Below are 13,621 nucleotides of genomic sequence, written 5' to 3'. Positions count from 1 at the left end.
AGGAATTGCTGTTTATATTCAGTAAGAATTCCATAGTTCACAGACTTTATTTGTTAAGATCTTCTCATGATTATTTCTGAGATTTCTATGGAAGTATTTTTCACTTGTGAGAAGTGTGAATTTCAAAACCTCATACGTATTTTTAAAGTGCCCCAGAAAATAGTGAATTTTCAGCACAATACTCAGTCATTCCTCTTCAATAACTCTTTCGAATAATTTTAAATGGTTTAGATTAGAATAAAACTTTGTGATCCTCTGTCATTAAAATCCTATGCCTCTGCATATTATCAGGATACTAACAATAAACTCAAGAAGTTTACATATGGAGAGTTGTTATTTGAAATTTAACCATCAAAATATTAGAAAATCACAGTCTTTTCAAGGAAAATTGCTCTTACAAAATAAAATATTTTATTTATTACCAAGAGCAAGACTAATACATTTTTAAGGCTAAAATAAACAATAAATGCATGGTGTGAAAAATGTACATTTATGGAAAATGAGAAAATAAATGATTTAGTCTCTGCTCATATGCACAATTAGACAAAAACTTGCATATATTTTGCATTATTATGTCATTTGGCAGTACTGGTGACTGATAGAGTAAGGATGCAAATCTGAGCAGTTCTAGTTTGTTAGCTCTTCTAGCACTCAGCCTGTAGACAGAACTATAACCCCAGGTACTCCAGCCCTGCATTTCAAAAGATAAGCCTAATCTGTGCCCTATATTGCTTCCCACCCCACCCTGTGGATTCTTTTCCATGTGAATGACAGCAGGTGTAAAGAACAAGTCATTATCATAGTAGTAAAATTATGAAGAATACTTTCTCTATGATATAATTACCTATGTATTTAAATCATTTGTAGTGAACACAAGAGTGAGTAGCAGGTAATCCCAACATTTCCATCTTCTGTGTGGCATATTTGATTTAACTCTGGACTAACTTTATGAGAAAGAGAGTCTAGGCAATTGGCAGTGACTGGTGAACATGAGCCAATCATGAGGATGCTGCCCTCAGCTTCTTTAAAATCCAGGGCATATTCGTAAAACTTCTATACGTGCCCACACAATCTTTGGTCTCTAGCATTCATTCTCTGGCTTTGTGAAGGATAAAGGCTGTGGAATATATGAAGGCAATAACTAGCACCTACGTACTCTGCTTTTCTATGACTTGTTAATGTGAATATGAAAATGCCTCCAGAAGACAATAGTAAAGCAATTTTATTGAGAGAAATTGGAAACATGATGAGGTACTGGTAGATGTGGAAGCACATTTTTCTCATATACCCACTGTAGATATTGAAGGACCATGTTGCTCTTTGGTGTGGTGGGAAGTTCTGCCTGCCCCTTACTAACAAATGATGACTTAGAAGGTGGGTCTGTCACCTTAGGATGAATTTCTTGGTGTCCTACCTGTTTATTTCTTGTGTTTTGCCTACCCCCTTAAATTCTAATGAGAATGAAATCAACATTCTTGATTGGTCTTTGTTGCTGTGGGTGAGGTAGAGCCTTTATCTCTGGAGCTTTCCTGAATTCAAAGTGATATTTTCTGTGAATTTTCACACTGCTGGTTCTGTGGGCTCTTGCTGCTGCAATCATGAGGAGTGAAATCAGCAGGCACATGATGCCCAGCTTCTCTTTCTCCACATCTCTCCTCCCCTTTTCTCTCTCTCTTGTTATGAATTACTGTTGCTCTATCTTTAAGGTAGGTAAAATTACTTAAATGAACTTTTAAAAGTATAATGACAGTCATCCTTATTCGTTTTTGTTCTTGGTAGCACTTTATTATTTCATCAGCTAGTATGTGGTGTGTACACCCTCACACACACAAACATATATCATAGTTTTGTCATAAGAGGAAAGTTCTATTATTTCTTCTTTATTCATCCTAAATTTTGTCAAACATTCTTGAAATTTGTGAAGATAATTTAAGCTTCCACGTCAACGTATTAATATGTTGAATCATAAAGAATGGATTTCTGTTAAATATTATGTACCATAAAACTTACTTAATCTGGTCCATTATACTTAAAAAAGTCAAAAAGTTGAAATATTTTATAAAGTAATAGGGCAATATAAAACTAAGCATCTCAAAAAGGTGCTGTACATCATTTTCATTACAGAGTTTCAAATTGAAAAGAAATGAGATGACATTGTATACTTACTGTTGTTATAGTGTTAGGTGATAGAATACAAATTGACTAGAAATAATCAGTTTCAATTTATCCCTTCTCGATGCAGTAATGTTTATAATTCTCTTATATCCAACTCAATTGAGCTGTATTTTCCTAAACACCTTGATGTTTTGAACCATGTCACTTTGGTTTTCTTTATATGTTGTAGCGCATTTCGGTTTTTGTAATTCCTTACATAACCCAAATGACTAATAAACCTTGATGCTCACCTGGCACCTAGGATAGGGTAAAGCATTTCAGGCCAGTTGCAGATGCTTTATTCCCCTCTAAAAGTTGTTTGCCTTGTTTGGCTCATTGTAATCTAGATAACTTGTTTCTGTGACTCTGAAACCTCCTAACTATATAAAATTTATTTTATTTTTGGTTATTGAAGAAGGCTTTATTTTGCCATGTAATGTCTGATCCTACTATGTGCCATCTAAAAACATTGTTTTTTCACAGGTAGACTTAATGTAAAAACTCAGCTCTAGCTTGATCATATAAAAAAGTTGGAAACTAGAATTTAGTTCAAAGTCTGTATCTGATATTGTGTGTTGATGTAGCCATGAAATAATGGTTTTAAGAGATATTTTTGTCTTCAAGAAACTTTTTTTTTTTACCATGAATGACAACGAGGTAACCTAAGTGAACCAGAAAACAGATGTTCCATATAAATGAACATGAATCAGCCTTTAACCTAGTGATAAAGACATCCATGTCCCTGATTGGAGTTCCTGAACTTGTTTCTAACTTTGACTTGTAAGGTCTGCTTCCTGCCATCAGACCCTGGGACACAGTAGTGGTGTCTCAGTTGGATTCCTGCCTCCAGTATATGACACCTGAGTTGGGTGCTTGCCTCCTGCCTCTGCTCCTTGCTTTATCTGTTGTAGTTTAACTTTTGGTAAGAGAGCTAGAAATAGACTTTCCTGCATGCACAGACATATCTCTCTGCCTTTCTAGTAAACATAAATATTCTTCCCGGAAAAATAAATCCCTACATTCAGTATGAACATGGTTAGATATTTTATTAAACTAATCTTGTGTTATATCTCTCACACGCATTTCATTGTCCTCTCTGGGAAAATTTCAGACATTAGAATTTAATGCCTATTTGATTTGCAGTTAGAATAGAGATGCTTTGTGAATTGTAGTATTTCGAGGATGTCAGTTTTGTATATGTTTGATACAGAGGCTTACCTATACGGTGGATAAGTGGCTTGTACAAGACTCTTCACCTTTGCTTTCTAATCAGGTAAGTATGTGATAGAAGCAGATGGCACAATCCAATTATTAGCAGTTGGCACAACAGGTAAGAAATGGGAAAAATTTAAGGGCTATTGAACGCTAGGGAACAATATTCATCCTTGCACATAGGGAATTAACCATAAAGCTCTCGTTAGTTTTAATGAGTATTTGTGCCCAATCTGGAAATTCACATTGAATCAGCACAAAGTTGGATAGCACAGGTGGTTAATTGACAATGGATTTAACATTTTGATCTGAATAGATTAAAACACCACAGCGTACAAACCTATCGCTCATAAGTAAAGATTTGGGAAACACAACTGTTATTTTTATGTTTGAAAAATAAAACTTCAAGTCCACCAAACTAACCTAAGGTTTATTTATCTTGATAAATTTATCTGCAGGTGGGTACCTTTCTTTCCTTATCAGTAGTTCTTGAAAATGGTAATAATTTAATAATGTCATTATTAAATTTTATGTACTTTAACTTTTGATATTATTCCTCTGCAAATATATTCTTTATTATAAATTCACCTTTCAGTAAGAAAGATGATAGGAAAAATGAACTCAAAATGTTATAATTAGCTTTGTCAGAGAAAATTTAATTATACATTAAATCAAATGTCTGTTAATCTAACTGAAGAATTCCTATTAACATACATGCTTGCTTTAAACAATTTCAGTAGCCATGCAAACACAGATGTAGTCTATTGGATGTCATATGTTCCTGGATAGGCAACTTAACCTGTCTGAACCTCTTCCTTGTGACATGTTAGAGATCTAATAATAAACACATATTAGAGATCTAATATGTATTTTTAGAATAAAAAGGCATAGCTTAGTCTGTCTCTGTAACTGAACACTTCAAAAATTTTTTCTTGTAACTAACAAGCAAAGAAATGTCTTGAAATCAGTGTGCAGCATGGTCATTGCCCCCATATCAGGCTTCTGATTTAGTACGTCTGGATTAGGACTTGACAGGTTCATATTTAACAAGCCCTCGCAGGTGTCTCTGTTGTACACAGTGCCTAAATCAGGAAATAAGATGTTACCCTAGAAAAGAGGCTGTTTATTTTAAGAGAAATAAAATAAGGTTATCTCTCTATAGATTCTAATAAGGTCAGTATATCTCATGTTTCCTGGCTTCTGTATTGAAGGCAAAATAATAAATAAATTTAAAGTCTGTTCACATAAAACCAATCTTTTTGATCATATACCATGTGTCTTCTTTATTCAAAGAAATAGTTTACATACTGGTTTTTTAGGTAAATAAAAGAAAAAAAACTTTCATTAATATGAGGGCCTTTCTTTTTTTAGTCTTCACATTCTCATATTGACATATATGGGAAAATGTTATGTTTATTTCTCAAGTACAATGAGACAAATGGTTTGCTTCTTGAAGCATGGATAAAATAAATTATTTCTTCTGTTCTTACTCTATGATTTTAGTAAAATTGTTTTTCCTGAATCATATCTTATGTTAGAAGCTATCAAAGAAAATCTATGTAAGTTTACAACTTACCTAGTGAAAATCAGTCTAAAGCCAATAATACAGTACTCTGAAGAGACAAATGGTGGAATGGAAGAAAATATTTATGCATAAACCATATATTTGATAAGGAGTTAATTTTCAAATTATAACTGCTTTCTTCCTACTTACTAGTGGTAAGAAAATAGATAACCGAAAAATGCAAAACTTATTTCAATAGATAGGATTCAAGATGAGGCCTACAAATAGCTAAAGGTTATATAAAAAACCTTATTCAACATCATTAGTCATCATATGAATCAAAAAGATCATTTTACACCTTTTAGAATTGGTATTATCAACAAATCAAAACATAAGATGCATTGATAAAGATATAAGGAAAAGAGAAGCCTTGAATATCAAAGGCAGGAATGAAAATCAGTAGTATATGTCATCACGGGAAACAGTATGAAAGTTTCTTACGTAAGTAAAACAATTACCAGGTGATAGAGCAGTCATACTTCTGGAAATAAATATGTACATATTATGTTTAACGTATAATATGTAATGTGCAATTATATTGCATGCAGTATACAATAATATGGTAGATAATATATAATGAATAAAATAATATGTAATATAATGCTATATAGCATATAATATTTCATGTCTCCCACTGATTTTGGGTTTGGTTCGTATTTTTGAAGTTTGAGATGCATCATTAGATGACTTATTGTAAACAATTTTCAGTTTTTAATGTAATGCTGAGTGCTATATACTTTTAACATTTCCTTTGCTGTCACACAATTTTGTATGTTTAATTTGTGTGATATTATTTCAGCTTTTAAAAAAAGTATTTATTTACTTATTTATTTATTTAAAAAAACCGAGTCACATATATATAGGGAGGGAGATGCAGAGAAGATCCCCAGGTGTCTCATTGGCTAGAGCTGAATAGGTCAAAGCCAGGGGACAGAAGCCAGGAGCTTTTATGTCATCTTCCATATGGGTGGCAGCAGCCAACAATTGAAGCCATTTCCTCTGCTGTTTCCAGTCTGTCAGTATTGACATAGATTGGAAATGGAAAAGATACCTTGATATGGGAAAATGGTGACTCCTAGCAGGCTGTGAAGTGCAGTTGGTATAGCTGTGTGTCTTTCTTCACTGAGCTCTGGAGCCTTCACTGGATTCTTTGTTATTTATGTCTTTGAAAGGCAGTTATTTATTTGTTTGAAAGGTTCCTGGCTTTGTTTTGGCTTAGCTCTGGCCATTGAGGTCACTTGGGGAGTGAATCGTTGGATGGAAGATCTTCCCCTCTGTCTCTCCTCCTTTCTGTATGTCTGTCTTTGCTATAAAAATAAGTAAATCTTAAAAAAAATAGATGAACAGACATTTACATATGTATTTTCAAATGAATATGTCTTTATATTCCTTTTTCTGAGTATGCTTATGTTTAAATGACTTAGCATGTAACATTTGTTACTTTGTAATGCTACCAGAAATAGACTGTATTTCAATAGTATTCTAATAACATTTGATTGTATAACAGCAATCACTGTTTTTAAATTATGAATATTATTTTAAACTGGATGTTTTTGATCAAAGTCTTGCAAATCTATGTCTTTTAAAATGCAGTTGCTTACAAACTGAATTTTTGCATATGTTGGACCAAATGAGCATCAATTTTCATGGTTGCATTTTTCATGTCCACAGTGTAGGTACCGTAAATATCTATAAGTAAGTGTTTGTGAATATTCCTCTTGACAATGTGTGTGTTGAGATTTAATCTGTAAAGTAAATATATATGAATTCATATATACACATACATATGCTTTCTTTATATGTATATACTTTCAGTAGTTTAAAGAGCATACATTTTGTAGTTATTGGAGTCCCATTTCAAGTTTGTTAGGTTTGAAGAAACATTGTCACATTTTGTTCCATAATCTTATTTATTTCTTGATAATTGATCTGAAGAATACATACATTGGTTTATTATGTATCTAATATTTTTTATCAGTAACACATTTCATTTTGGAGGAATAAGCTCTAATGTTGTTTTGCACAGTAGAATGAATATAGTTGTTAATCATATACATTTTTAAACTAACTAAAAAATTTGTGTGTTCTCAGCAGAAATAATGTTAAATGATTAAGGTAGTGGATTTGTTAGTCGTGCTATTTGATCATTAGACAATGTATAGCTATATTGTAAAACATTTTAGTGAACCTCAGAACTATATTTTTATAATATGCTCACTTTTTTCAAAAATTGGAAAAATAACATCATTTTTTATCTTTGGCATATTTAGTAAGACATGAATAAACTATAGGGATATATATATTTTCCTAAACTGTAGATTTTAAATATTTGAATAGGAAAAAGTGACAAGTGTAGTTATTTTTTAAATTGGGTTCTCATAGGAGAGTGAAAGCAATGTAAAAGGAAAGGATGATCCAAATCAACAAATGCACAAAGGGAAAAATTGTCTATTCACAACTAAATTGAAAACTCAGTTTAAATTGTAGATTCTACCTGAGTCTTACTAATCAGTTCCTACATTACTTAAAGCCATTCCTTCTAGATGGACAAATCAGTTTCACACTTGTATTATTTCTCTGAATTTGAATTTTCTATCTGTTGAAATGCCAAGAAGCATTAAAGATTCACTTCCAGTGGCAGTTTTCTGTTATTCTCTGATAGCTTGAGTCTGACAGAATCGCTTTTGCTTTGCGCCTTAATAGGTCTGTGTGTTCTATTGGAGGTAGTTACATGACCATTTATATCTCCATCATTAGATATTGAGCTGCTTTACAGTCTGTGTTACGAAGTTTCACTCTGCCATCTAGAAGTATTACTCTCGTATGGCATATGCTGCACAAATATTTGTGAATTGAACTGGCTGTGAAATTGTCAAATTCTCATTTTTACCCTGGCCACAGCCTGACTCTGAGAAGTACACTGGTGATGATAGGTGGTAATTTTCTACAGTCTCTCAATGCTAAATTGTCACAGATGAAAAGACAGTTTAAATGAGCTTTCGTGGAGTTATTTAAAAGGTAGTTTTTAAATGTCTTTCAATGTGCAATTTTCAGTATTGCATAGAGTGTAATTAATTGGGAACATGCACAGTAAGATTCTGTTTGGATTTATCATTAAATACAAAATTTTAAAAACTATCTACTATGAAATATTTGTCCACGTTTTGTCCATAGCTTATTTCCATGTCTATGTCATATGCTTTTTTTTTTTTTACCAAAAAAAGGAGAAAGGAGTAATGCTTATTGATTATAGAAGCTAATAGAGGATGAACAATAGACAAACATTTTCCATAGGCTATTTCCTTCTATGACTACAGTGGCTAGGACTGGACCCAAGCAGATGCCGATGTAGGTGGCCAGAATCGTGTTATCTGAGCCATCAACCATCACTGCTGTCCCCGCAGAATCAGTGTTAGGAGCGGGAGTAAGGACCCTGAACCTAGAATCCAACCTTGACCCTCTTGTTTGAGATTCAGGCATCTTGTATACTAGGCTAACTGTCTGCTCCCTGTATCACAGTTGTAAATCATGATGAAGAGGGATCATGTTAAACATAGTTATATGTAACACAGAATCTGCGAAGCATGACAAAGCTTTGACGTTGCATGTTGAGACTCCTAGCCACTTTCAAAGTACAAACAGCTTTTACCTTCAAACAAGAAAGCATTCACTCTGGTGACAAATTTCTCAAGATTTTATTATAGTAAAATAAAGAGGGGATAGGAGAAAAATAATTGGAGTCAATTCATAGTAGTATGAAAGGTATTGATCCTTATGTTGAAAATGGGTGTCTCAACAAGGACAACAGCTTAGGCAGAAAAGGGTGGGTGGGAGATGATGGGAAAATCTGGTTTTAGGGTTTAAACAGCTTTAAATATTACATGACCTAAAGCAAAATAAAACTTTACCATTAAACTTAATGGTAAGTTCTAAAATATCATTAGCTATGAAATAAGATGCAAAAATCAAAGTCATTTTCGTGTCTTCCCTTCCAAATTTCCCCCAAATATTTTATGCTTTATGTTATCTTTGGGCATAGTTTTACATTGTTTCATTTTGCCATGTTTTTTCATTAAGTTTTAAAAGAATGGTCATGATTAAACTTTTCCCACCATGGTCAAAAGAAGGAAAAATTACAGAGATGTAAATACTGTGTCTAGTCATATAAACACTATAGAAAATTGACTCAGTGCATAATACAAGATATTTATGTTATTTTCTCGTATGAGGGACCATTCAGATATATTCTTTGACCCATTATGTATTATGTGAAGAGAGAAGACAATTCATAGACAATAATAGTAATTTATTTCAATTATTATAGTATACTTAAGTAATAATATGGCATGTTTAAATTTTTTCTTTGGTTCAATTCACTTGCTTTAATGTGTATAAGTGTTTAAATAGACGATTTCAGATAGTTATAGATTTGCAGATTGCAAGAATATTTAAGATACGCCCTATTGTATCACAATATACAAACAAAAGAAACTAAGAGAGATTCAGTTAATGCAAGGAAATAGTTATTCAGTTGGAAATGAGTCTTCATCAGAATGAAGATTGACTCATACCTTTTTATGAATTTAAGATTTTAATTAAATGGAAAATAACTTTTGGGAATTCAAGGGTATATTGGTACCAAGGAAAATAGGCTATTCCATTTATGATATAAAATTAATGAGATATTTGAAAGTAGTAAAAAATGATTATATTTGTAGTGAAAACATGTTTTATTGACACTCATACGTTACATAGTTGATGTTTCCTATGAAATGAGTTGCTAATGTAACTGGTTAATCAAGCAACAGCTTGCAATTGAAATTCCTACTGACAATAGAATTTTAAATTTTAAATTCATACATATTTCAGTTTGGTTATGTCAAGTAAAATCTTCAAGAACATTTGTGAATGTATTGCTAACCTAGAGAACTAAGGACTTCTGAGTGGTCATAGTTATGAGGTCATAAATCATACTGTTTTTACAAAGTTCTTATGGAAAAGAGTTACTATGGGCATAGTTATGCAAACAAAGCCCATATAATAAAGGGAAATATATTGGGCAGGTATTTTAAACTGTATTTATATCTGGAAGTGAGATGGGGAATTTAAACAACAATAAAGTTTGCCATGTCAGATTATTTTTTCTTTGTCTATTATTAGCAGTTATGTAATCTGTCAATAACTTTACTTATATAAATTTCCTTGGCTTTGATTAAAAAGAAGATATTGATTTAAAAAAAAAACCTTAATTTTATATCATGCCCATAAGGAAGTGGATTTGAATGAAATTAATGACATACATATATTTGTCATTTTCTGCATTTTGCATTTACATACAAGAAAGGTTTTTGAGGGCTAACTAAATTATATCTGCAGATAATTTTGGTTGAAAAATGAAAATTATTAGTTAACAAAATGTTACAGGATAAAGTGATATTGCTGCAGACATTATATGTATATGTGTATGTATATATACATATATATACAACATCGTTAAATACAATATAATACAGAAAAAGATTTAATAAAATAAGAATTTTTTTTATCTTCTACACTTTCTTTGATGCTTCTTCTGGTCCCCTAGAGAATAGAAACTGATGACTTTTCTGAGTGAAAGATATATTTCTCATATTTTACTTTTGTCACTGTGGGATTTATTTTTAATTAGTATATAACCAATATAAATTGAAAACTCATCATGCTGAGAATATGGGCATAAAAATTGCTTATTTCCAATGCATTTACCCTTCTCCAGGGAACAGTAATGCTTTCAAAGACTTTTGTCCTAATATAATTTTTTTCAAGATGATTTTGGACACAAAGAACTTAATCACAAAATATAACTTTTTGGAAGGCAACGTTTTAGGGACAAGCAAGCTAGAAGACGATTGAGAAAATTTGAAATACTTAAATGCAAAAAACACTTTAAAATGCTGAATTAATCTTATTTTAAATATTTAATTTCTAGATATTCTAAATTAACACAATTTTCAAGATTAACAATGTTAGAAGATAAGATATACTATGTATTATATTTAATATATTTAGATTATATACTATTACCTAAATTTAAGACATGCATGTATTTCACGACAAATTTATCTACATGTGTCAATTGCTTGTACTGTTAAAAATAAATTTGTCATTATTAATACATAATTTTAAAGAAGACAGTTTTGTCTGTTATGTGCTTTATAAATGTTGATGTCAGGGACAACTATAGTGTTCTACCTTCATAAGAGGAATTGATGATCCATTTCCACACAGAAAGCATGAGGTGGAAAATTAGGAAGGAAGACCTGAGTCAAAAATTAACTAGTGCCACTGATTGCAGACTCACTGCTTTGATTTTGTGCTCAACAGACTATTTTCCACTTACTCCATAAAGTCAGTTTGGAGCATGACATCTTAGGTAGTATAATGAGCTGTTACATAATGAAATAAAAGTTTCTAAATTTATATTAGAACTTAGTTGCTCTAATAATTATTGCTGTAATATGTTATGAAGTGTTATGAAGCTGTATATATTTCTAAAATATTTCACTTTGATTGGAAACACAAAGAAGCAGAGAGTCAGAGGAAGGAAGAGACAGAATGGTCTATTTGCTGATACACTCTCCAAATGCCCGCAACATTCCAGTGTATGCCAGGCTGAAGGCAGGAACTCAATTCATTGGCGATAGGGACTCAAATGTTTCTATCATCACCTGATGCCTCCAAGGGAACAGGAATTAGAAGCAGAGTCAAAACACAATCCTGGGCCCTCGGAGGATGTCTCTTGACTTATTTCTTCACTGCTGCAACAATTGTCTGCCTTTCAGTAAAAATTTAAAACTTTAATTTTGTGTTACGTAGTTTAAGTTTCTACTCTGTAATGCTTCATGCTTTATATATTTTATGCTTTTATAATTAAAATTTAGCCATGGATACATTTTTCCAAATACATTATTGAAAAATTCTACCTTTTAAAATAATTTATTTTTATTACATGTAAATACTATTTTAATAATGATGTTATAAGAGATATTTGAGTCACACCATTGATTTTATATTCAACAGGCTACAAAATTTTACTTATTTAAAAGTTCATGTTTTAGTATAAATGAGTAGAACACAGGAAGAATTGTTCCATTTACTGCTTCACTCCCCAAATGCTGGCAACAACCAGGGCTAGGCCAGACAGGACAGGTCCCAGGAACACCATCTGAGTCTGCTTTGTGAGTGATGGTGACCCATGTGCTGCCAGGACCACATTAGAAGGAAGCTGTGCCCAGTAGCTGAGGCAGAGCTGAAGCAGAAGTTTCCCGTGTGAAACTGGCTTTGCCCTATGTCCCATAATGCCCACCTCTAGAGGGATATTTTTCAAAAGTGGGTGATTTTCCAAATGCACAAAAATTTATATTAGGATATTTCACAGGGTCCAGTTTTGTTTTAGTGAGTTAAGCAACCACTTGTGACTGTAGTACACCATGTGGATGTCAGGTAGAGTCCCATCTCTTCCATTTCCTATGCACTTTGCTGCTAATGTGCCTGGGAATGTAGCAGAAGATGGCCCACCTGCTTGGACCCCTGCAGTCACCTGTAGACCCAGAAAAGGCTTGGGTTCCTGGCTTCAGCCTTATAAAGCCCCTGCCACTTCAGTCGTTTAGGGAGTGTGCCAGTGGATGCAGAATCTGTCTCTATTTTTTCTTTTTTCTCTGTAACTCTGCTTTTCAAGTAAAATTCTAAACTTAAACTTCTCAAGCACTTTTGAAATATATGTGCTTGAGAAGTTAGAAAATAAATTGGTTTCTTACCAGATTTCAAAACATTCTTAAATGGAATATTATTTTCCTAATATCTTCATTCAATCCCATAATACTAAAATGAGAGATGATATAACCTTTTAGACTACAGTCTACTTTAGATTCATAGTGTTGTTTATGTTCTGCATGTTGGGGTTTTTCCCAAAGGGATGTATTGAAATTCTAACCCCAAATGTGCCTGTATTTAGAAGATGCAAACTTTAAGGAATTAATGTTATATGAGATCACAGGTTAAATCCTTGATAAAAATAACATCCTTATAGGAAAAGAAAAGAAATCCCCTTTTGATTCTCTATTTGTCTCTCTCCCTGTCTCTGCCACTTATCTAGGAACAGAATGCACCTTCAGAATACACAGATAAGTGCCAGCTGCGTACAAACGAGGAGCTTGGTTTTGAACTTCACTCTCCAGAACCGTAAGGGATAATTTTTCGTTGGTTAAATTACTTGGTCTGTGCAATCTTGCTTTACAACCCAGAGCTAAAAACAGTTGCTGAGAAAATTATGAGGGGATGCTGTATTATTGCTGGCTTAAAACAAGGCACATGTTGTATTATATAGCTTTCATGGGTGAAGAGTCCAGCACTGGGTCTTCTGGTAAGAATACTAAAATCATGCCTTTTCAATTTTTGACAATTTGCATTCACTTAGATTCTCAATAGAGAAAGAGTGGGGGTTTCCAATAACATATTCTGCAGCTTTTTGACAAAGGCGCTTGAACTTTTTTTTTTCTGTCAGCCTCAGTTTGCATGAAAATACTTGAAAATATTTTTTGAGAAAGTGATATTAAAATGTTATTTTAGTGCAAAACTTAAACCCATGCAGGTTTTTTGAAGTATTCATTTTCTGTAAATGTTCATAAGATACCTAATATCCAAGAATTTCAA

General features: G+C 32.6%; 1 long non-coding RNA gene across 1 annotated transcript in view; it reads left to right on the top strand.

Annotated features, from left to right (window-relative positions):
* Positions 1 to 13,125, top strand: part of LOC131481788 (uncharacterized) — a 78,693-nt gene extending 65,568 nt beyond the window's left edge. Inside the window, exon 4 of the long non-coding RNA XR_009246564.1 lies at positions 13,065 to 13,125. This is a non-coding gene — a long non-coding RNA (uncharacterized LOC131481788). The remainder of the gene's footprint in view (positions 1 to 13,064) is intronic.
* The last annotated feature ends 496 nt before the right edge of the window (positions 13,126 to 13,621 follow it).

This window comes from Ochotona princeps, chromosome 13 (assembly GCF_030435755.1).
Source record: "Ochotona princeps isolate mOchPri1 chromosome 13, mOchPri1.hap1, whole genome shotgun sequence".
Classification (NCBI taxonomy): domain Eukaryota; kingdom Metazoa; phylum Chordata; class Mammalia; order Lagomorpha; family Ochotonidae; genus Ochotona; species Ochotona princeps.
This window is presented reverse-complemented; position numbering and strand designations above follow the sequence as displayed.